We start from the raw sequence: 7,542 nt of genomic DNA on the forward strand, positions 1-7,542 counted from the left end.
AACTGAGGCCCTCTTCTCTCCAAGCGTAGCATCCGTGTGAGGAACGAGCACAGGGAGAGAAACCAAAGCAGCGCAAACCTGGAAGGAAACCTCAAAATGCTTAGGTTAACCAGCCAGAATGAGATGGAGAGGCTCCATCTCTATTTCCTCTGAAAATCATTCTTAAAAATCCCAGAGAGTATGTTACAGCAATAGTGCAAAGGACAAATAAATGGGTTTTTCACCAGGCAAGATATAATCGTGGCGAGCATTTGCACTTTTGAGGATGTCAAACCTGGGCCAGCTATTATGATTGGAAAAGGAACCAGTAGGGCCGTGATGCCTTGTAAAACTGTAAAAATAAGGAGTCTACTTAAACAGAAAGGACCACTGTAATGTTTCCACAAGGAAGTTCCTCGTATTCTTTCATTTATTTGCTGGCCTCTGATTAGTTGCCGACTATAATAACTTTTGCATTCATCTTTCTGTTTTCGCCGTAAGGGGTCATTCTCTCATTCACTCACTCTATTTATTGAGTGTCAGCACTATGCCAGCACTGGGCACGTCAATGAACAGCCGTGGGTCCTAACTGTCAAACAGCTCTCTCTCTAACAGGATAGTAAATGGGTCCCACGGCTCACTACAAACCACATTCTGGATGTATATTGACGTGAACACAGTTCTAGAAGCTCAGAGAGTTGATTCTGATGACCATATACAAGGGAGCATTTGAGCTTAGCCTTGGAGTATAACTTGATTTGGTAAGTCAAGAGGTGGGGGAAGACATTTTAGGGAAAAATGAAGCGTACCATGCAAATAGAGACAACATGGAATTATATGCTGGGGGAAGCAGAGAATAGTATGGCTAGAGCACAAGTGTGCATAGGTGAAAAGTAGCAAGAGATGAGGTTGTGGTTCTTGCTAGTTGCCCTCAAGTGTCTGTGACTCATGGTGACCTTATGCATAACAGGAGGAAGCTTCCCCTGGTCCTGTGTCATCTTCATGATCGTTGGTATGTTTGAGTCCACTGTTGTGTCAACACATCTTATCAAGGTTTCTCGAACCTCTCCTTTACCAAACATGATGTCCTTTCCTGGGGATTGATCTTTCCTGATGTGGTTAGAAAAGGTAAGTTGAAACAATGTTAGGATAGTTCTTGATATTCTGACAAGGAGCAAAGACCTTAGGCAATAGCTACAAAATAGCTATTTAGCTTCTTATATAATAGCTATTTGGGGAATGCTTTAGAACTTATTAAAAAAAAAAAAAAGACAAAGTAGTTTATCACTTGTAGCTCCTTAGGTTGTAAATAACACAACACCGTGGCCAAATGGCTTAAATTAAACAGAAAGAGAATGTATTGGTTTGTATGAATTGGTTTGCCCATGGGTGGACCTCAGACGCAGCTGGAACTCAAGGACCAAATTGCATCACCAAGTTTCTTGAGAAAACCCTCACTCTGAAAATTGTGTTAAAGATGTGTTTCCCCAAGTATTTTTGTGTTGCTTAAATTCCTTTCGTATGAGCTAGTCATTCATCCATGCATTCATTTAATAAACCATTCATATAGGAGCTAGTCACTGAGAATACATCATATGTCTGTCACTCTGCCAGGTAGATGGACCAAAAACCAAACCCGTGGGGCTGAGTTGATTCTGACTCATAGCTACCCTATAGGACAGAGTAGAACTGCCCCATAGAGTTTCCAAGGAGCACCTAGTGGATTTGAACTGCTGACATTTTGGCTAACAGACGTAGCTCTTAACCACTATACCACCAGGGTTTCCCAAATGACTGAGAACCACTCTTCTCTCAAGACGCTGTCAGCCAGAATTTCTACCAGAAGAAACTAGGTTATGGTGATGTTATTAATAAGGCAGGAACACAGGAGGAGGAGCAGAAATGATAAGTAGGAGGAACAAAGAAGATGGATACAGTGGACCCTGTGGTGCTGCCCGGATCCCCCCTTCAAGACTAAGGCACCCATCCATCATTCCACCATTGCTGGGAGTGTTGGTGCAAAATACTTCCGGCTGAGTCTTTCTCCAGGAATCGTCTTCAGTTGAAGAGTCACCTCGCTCAAGGTCATGGCTGTTTGGTGAGTATTTAAATGTGCGTGTCCATGTATATGTGTGTGTGTGTGTATGTGTGTGTCGTATATGTATGATTTGTGCTCGACTGCTAACCTGAAGGTTGGCTGTTCAAGCTCACCCAGAGATAACCCAGAACCCAGTGCCATTGAGTCAATTCCGACTCATAGCGACCCTACAGGACAGAGTAGAACTGCCCATTAGAGTTTCCAAGGAGTGCCTGGCGGATTTGAACTGCCGACCCTTTGGCTAGCAGCTGTAGCACTTAACCGCTACGCTACCAGGGTTTCCTCTACCCAGAGATAACATGCAAAAAAAGACCTGACAATCTGCTTCCGTAAAGATGACAGCCAGGGAAGCACTATGGAGCACTGTTCTACCCTGTAACACATGCTACCCAACCGAAAACTACCGAGTCAGAATCGACTTGACAGCAATTACAATATACGTGCCATCTCTGTGTTCTCATCTGTGAAGTGCCTGTTCACGACTCCTTTTTCTACTAATACGTGTGTGTTTCTAATTCATTCTTAGAAGTTATTTATGTTTCCTTAAAACCAATTAAAAAAAAATTTTTTTTTAAATACCAATGCATTTCTAGTTACATGTTTTACAAATATTTTCTCTGTGTTTCTGGTAGATCCCCTTTGTTTTCTTCCTGAAATCTTTTGATGAACACAATTTCTCAATTTCAGTATATTCAAATTTATCTATATTTTTCCTTTATGTGTGTATGTGTTTGTCTTAAGATATCCTTCCCTACTTCCAAAATTGTAAAGATATTTTCCTATATTTTGTCCTAATGAAGAAAAACTTGGCCTTTCAAGTATAAGTCCTTAATCCGTTTGGAATTTGGTTTTTGCACCATGAGAAGCTGGTATCCACTTTATTTTTTTCTACCTTGTAGTCAGTTTTCCCAGCACCAATTATTTTTTACCCAGCTGCAATACCATGTCTGCCTTCTATCAAGTTTCTACATATATGTGGGTCTATGTCTGGGACATTTATGTGTCCCATTAGTCTTTCTATCCCTGTGCTAGTGGGACTTAGTATAATTGTTAAAGCTTTATAGAAATGTCGTGAAATCTGGTTGAGAAAAAAATCCTCCTATTCAGCCTTTTTGAATATTCTCAGCCCTTTGCTTTTTGATACGAATTTTAAGATTAGTTTGTTAAGTTCCATGAACAACCCTGTTGAGGTTTGATCGGAATAGCATTAAATACGGTGGTTAATTTTGCGGAGAATTGACATGGTTGTAACATTCAGTCTTGTTCACCATGAACATGGCATGTATCTTGATTCAATTGGGTATTCTATAAAATCGTTCAGGAAACTTTTAAAAGGTCTCACATATATTTTATTATCTTTATTCATGGGTGCCTTATGCTTTGATATTGTAAATGATGGATCTTTATTTTTCTGTTTTCTAATTGTACCTGGCACATGGAATGTTGATTACCTTCTGTATGTAGCTATTATATACAAAAAACTTGCATAACATTCTTCTAAGCCTAAAAGTAAGTGCAAATTCTTTTGGGATTTCTATATAGAACATTGTATCATCTGAAAATATTCAGATTTTTTTCTTGCTTTCCAAAGTTAAGTCTTTTTTTTTTTTTATTATACTGTATGTTGTTGCTGTTAGTTGTCTTCACTCATTATAATGTATGTTGTTGTTGTTAGTTGTCATCGAGTCAGTTCTGACTCATGGTGAGCCCATGTGTGCAGAGTAGATCTGCTCCATAGGGTTTTCAAGGCTGTGACTTTTTGGGAGCAAATCGCCAAAGCTGTCTTCCAAGGCACCTCTGGGTGGGTTTGAACCACGAATCTTATACCTAGTAGCCAAGTGCTTAACTGTTTGCACCATCCAGGGACTCCTATTAGATTGTATAGAGCCTTTAATATAATGTTGAGTGGAAGTGGTGAGAGTGGGAAGACTTGTCCTGTTCCTACTTTTCAAGGGAGCACATTAAATGTTTTACTACTTAGTACAATTATTTCGTTAATTTTTATGTGCATTTTTAGAGGTTGAAGAAGTACCTCTACTAGTTTACTAAGGAATTTTTTTTTAATAAAGAATGGATATTGAGTATTACTGGATGCCCTTCCTGTATACTATGATTTTTTGTTTTTTTTAATGTGGCGAATCACATAAATATATTTTGTAAGATTCAGTCCATCTCGTATTTCTGGAATGGACTCAACAGATTCATCATGTATTATTTTTTATACAATACAGAATTCTGGTAGCTAAGATTTTCCCTAGTATTTTTGCATCTATGTTTATGAATGAGAGCTTGTCTGATGACCTTCTCAACGTCTCCTTATCTTTTTCTTCCTTCTTTTTTTTTTGGTATGCAGGTTATGAGCTTCAAAAAGTTAGAGTAGTCCCCTTTTTTCTATTCTTTGGAATATTTGCTGTAGGAATGGCATTATCTGTTCTTGGAACTTTTAAATAACTCATCTCTAATATCATTTTGTGTCTTATGGTATTCTTGAATCAGCTTTTATAATTTATCTTTTTCTGGGAATCAGTCCTTTTCATGGGGTTTTAAATCATGTTGGCATAAAGCTTTTCATAACATTTTACCTTAAAAAAAATCTGCATCTATAGTTATGTCTTCTTTTTCATTTCTAATATTGTCTTCCCTTGTTTTTTCCAGATCAATCTTGCCAATTTTTATAAGTATTTTTAAAGGAGCAGTTTTTGCCACTGTTTTCTATTTCAACAATTACTGCTCTTATATTTATTACTTCATTCTTCTATTTACTAAGTTTTATTATGCTGTTCTCTTTCCAGCTTCTTAAGTTGGCAATCTAGCTAATTAATTTTAGACTTTCTTCTTTTCTAAAGTAAACATTTTAGGCCCCACACTTCTCTTTACAGCTTTCGTTATGTCCCACGAATTTTGAAAAGTGGTGTTTTCATAAGCATTCTGTTCCAAGTGCTATCTAACTTCCATTAAGAATTTTATGAAGTTTTTTTTTTTTAAGAAAATTTTTATTTCATTTCCAAGTGCTTTGATTTTTTAAAATAACCTTTTTACTTTAGGAGAGTTTTAGGCTCACGGAAGAGTTGTAAGAATAGTACAGAGAATACAGAGAATTTCTATATACCCTGCGCCCAGTTTCCCCATACTAACATCTCACCTTACTGTGGTACCTTTGTCGCCACCAATGAACCAATATTAATATATATTATTAACTAAAGTCCGTACTTGATTCAGATTTCCTTAGTTTTTACCTTTTTTTTTTTCTGTTTTGAGATCCCATCCAGGACACCACATTACATTTACTCATGTTCCCTTAAAAAACAAAAGCCAAACACATTGTCGTCAAGTTGACTTCGACTCATAGCGACCCTATAGGACAGAGTAGAGCTGCCCGTAGAGTTTCCAAGTAGCGCCTGGTGGATTTGAACTGCCGAATTTTTGTTTAGCAGCCATAGCTCTTAACCACTACGCCACCAGGGTTTCCATGTTTTCTTAGGGTCCCCTAAACTGGGACTGTTTTCAGATTTCCGTTGTTTTTGATGACCCTGGCAGTTCTGAAGAACATCAGGTGTTTTGCAGTGTGTCTTTCAATTTGTGTTTGATGTTTTTCTCATGATTAGACTGAGGTTATGTGTCCGTGGGAGAAAAGACAGAGGTGAAGAGTCATGTTCATCACATGCTATTAAGGGAACATGCTGTTGACAGGACTTGTCACTGATGGTGTTAACCTTGATCACCTGGCTGAGGCAGTGGTTGTCAAGTTTGTGACCTCCCCCCAATTTCCACTCTGCGCTCATTTGAAGGAAGTCACTCTGCACAGCCCACACTTAAAGGGTAGGAAGTTTGGCTCCCTCTCCCTGAAGAAGGAGTAGCTACATAAACATGGGTAATTCTTCGGCACATCTTTCCCATGTATTATTCAATTATCTACTTATATCCATATGAACTCACGGATATTTATTTTATACTTTGAGTTATGATCTAATATTATGTTGCTCAAATTGTTTCAACTTTGGCTTTTTATGGCCTCTTAAAAGTTAAAAATTTTTCAAGTTGAAAAGTTAACTTTTTGCTACTTATTTGCTATTCATTTCCATCTTGACTGCACTGCGGTTTGAGAAGAGAATCTGTATGATATAGACTCTTTGAAATGTATTAGGCTTGCTTTAAATTCTAGCAGATGTCAAGTTTTGTAAAGAATCCAAACACTTGAAAATAATTGTCATTTTCCAATTATTGTGTGCAGTGTTCTATACATGTTGTTAGGTAATAATGCTGCTGAATTTTTTTTGTCTGCATCGTGTATTGATTATGTCTATCTATCAAAAATGGGCATAAACTCTCCCATTGCTGTGATGGTAAATTTGTCATTTCTCTTTCATATACTGTGAAACCTATGAGAGCCAGAACTCAATAGAATTGCTTTGTTTTTCCTGGTCTCTCAAGTTTTCTGCCTTTGACAGGGTGCAATCTTCCCACTTTTCTATCATTCTCTATTAGTGGACAATATTTGAGTTTTCTTCCTCCGACAGGTTTCCATCTTATACAGTTCCCAGCTCTCACAGGTTTTACTAGATATACTATTTTTATGATTGATTTACATATTTTGAAACTACATTATTAGATATCTATAAGTTTAGAATTATATTTTCCTGATGAATTAAGGATATTATTTTACCTAGTAAGCCTCTTTATCTTTTTCTTTTTTTAATTTCAATTGTGCTTTAAGTGAAAGTTTACAAATCAAGTCAGCCTCTCATACAAAAATTTATATACACCTTGCTATATATATATTTTTTTTTATATACTCCTAGTTGCTGTTCCCCTAGTGAGACAGCACACTCCTTCCCTCCACTCTCTATTTTCGTGTCCATTCAGCCAGCTTCTGACCCCCTCTGCCTTCTCACCCCCACTCCAAACAGGAGCCGCCCAATTAGTCTCATGTGTCTACTTGAGCCAAGAAGCTCACTCCTCACCAGTGTCATTATCTATCCTATAGTCCAGTCCAATCCCTGTCTGAAAAATTTAGAATGCTTCACAAATTTGCGTGTCATCCTCGCGCAGGGGCCATGCTAATCTTCTCTGTATCGTTCCAATTTTGGTACGTGTGCTGCCGAGGCGAGCACTAGTAAGCCTCTTTAACTTTATAATGGTTTTTGTTAAAGTCTTATCTTTCTGACGGTAGCAAAACTACCTAAGACTTCTGACTGGTGCTTGCTTGGTATATATTTTTTCCATTAATTTACTTTAATCTTTGTTTGTGTTCTTATATTTTGCAGTTGTCTCTTGTAAATATGAAATATCTGTAAATAGCTTGAAAATGCCAAATATCTGTATTTTATCAATATTATTTAGTTTTGGAAACCCTGGTGGCATAGTGGTTAAGTGCTACGGCTGCTAACCAAAGGGTCGGCAGTTCGAATCTGCCGGGCGCTCCTTGGAAACTCTACGGGGCAGTTTTACTCCGTCCTACAGGGTCA

General features: G+C 37.8%; 1 non-coding gene across 1 annotated transcript; it reads right to left on the reverse strand.

The window, feature by feature from the left end:
- Positions 1–7,081: 7,081 nt before the first annotated feature.
- Positions 7,082–7,188, reverse strand: LOC111747626 (U6 spliceosomal RNA). Its single transcript, XR_002783608.1, has one exon. It is a non-coding gene; the product is annotated as a U6 spliceosomal RNA (small nuclear RNA).
- Between the last annotated feature and the right edge of the window lie 354 nt (positions 7,189–7,542).

The sequence above is a fragment of the Loxodonta africana genome, chromosome 25, assembly GCF_030014295.1.
Source record: "Loxodonta africana isolate mLoxAfr1 chromosome 25, mLoxAfr1.hap2, whole genome shotgun sequence".
NCBI classification, from domain to species: domain Eukaryota; kingdom Metazoa; phylum Chordata; class Mammalia; order Proboscidea; family Elephantidae; genus Loxodonta; species Loxodonta africana.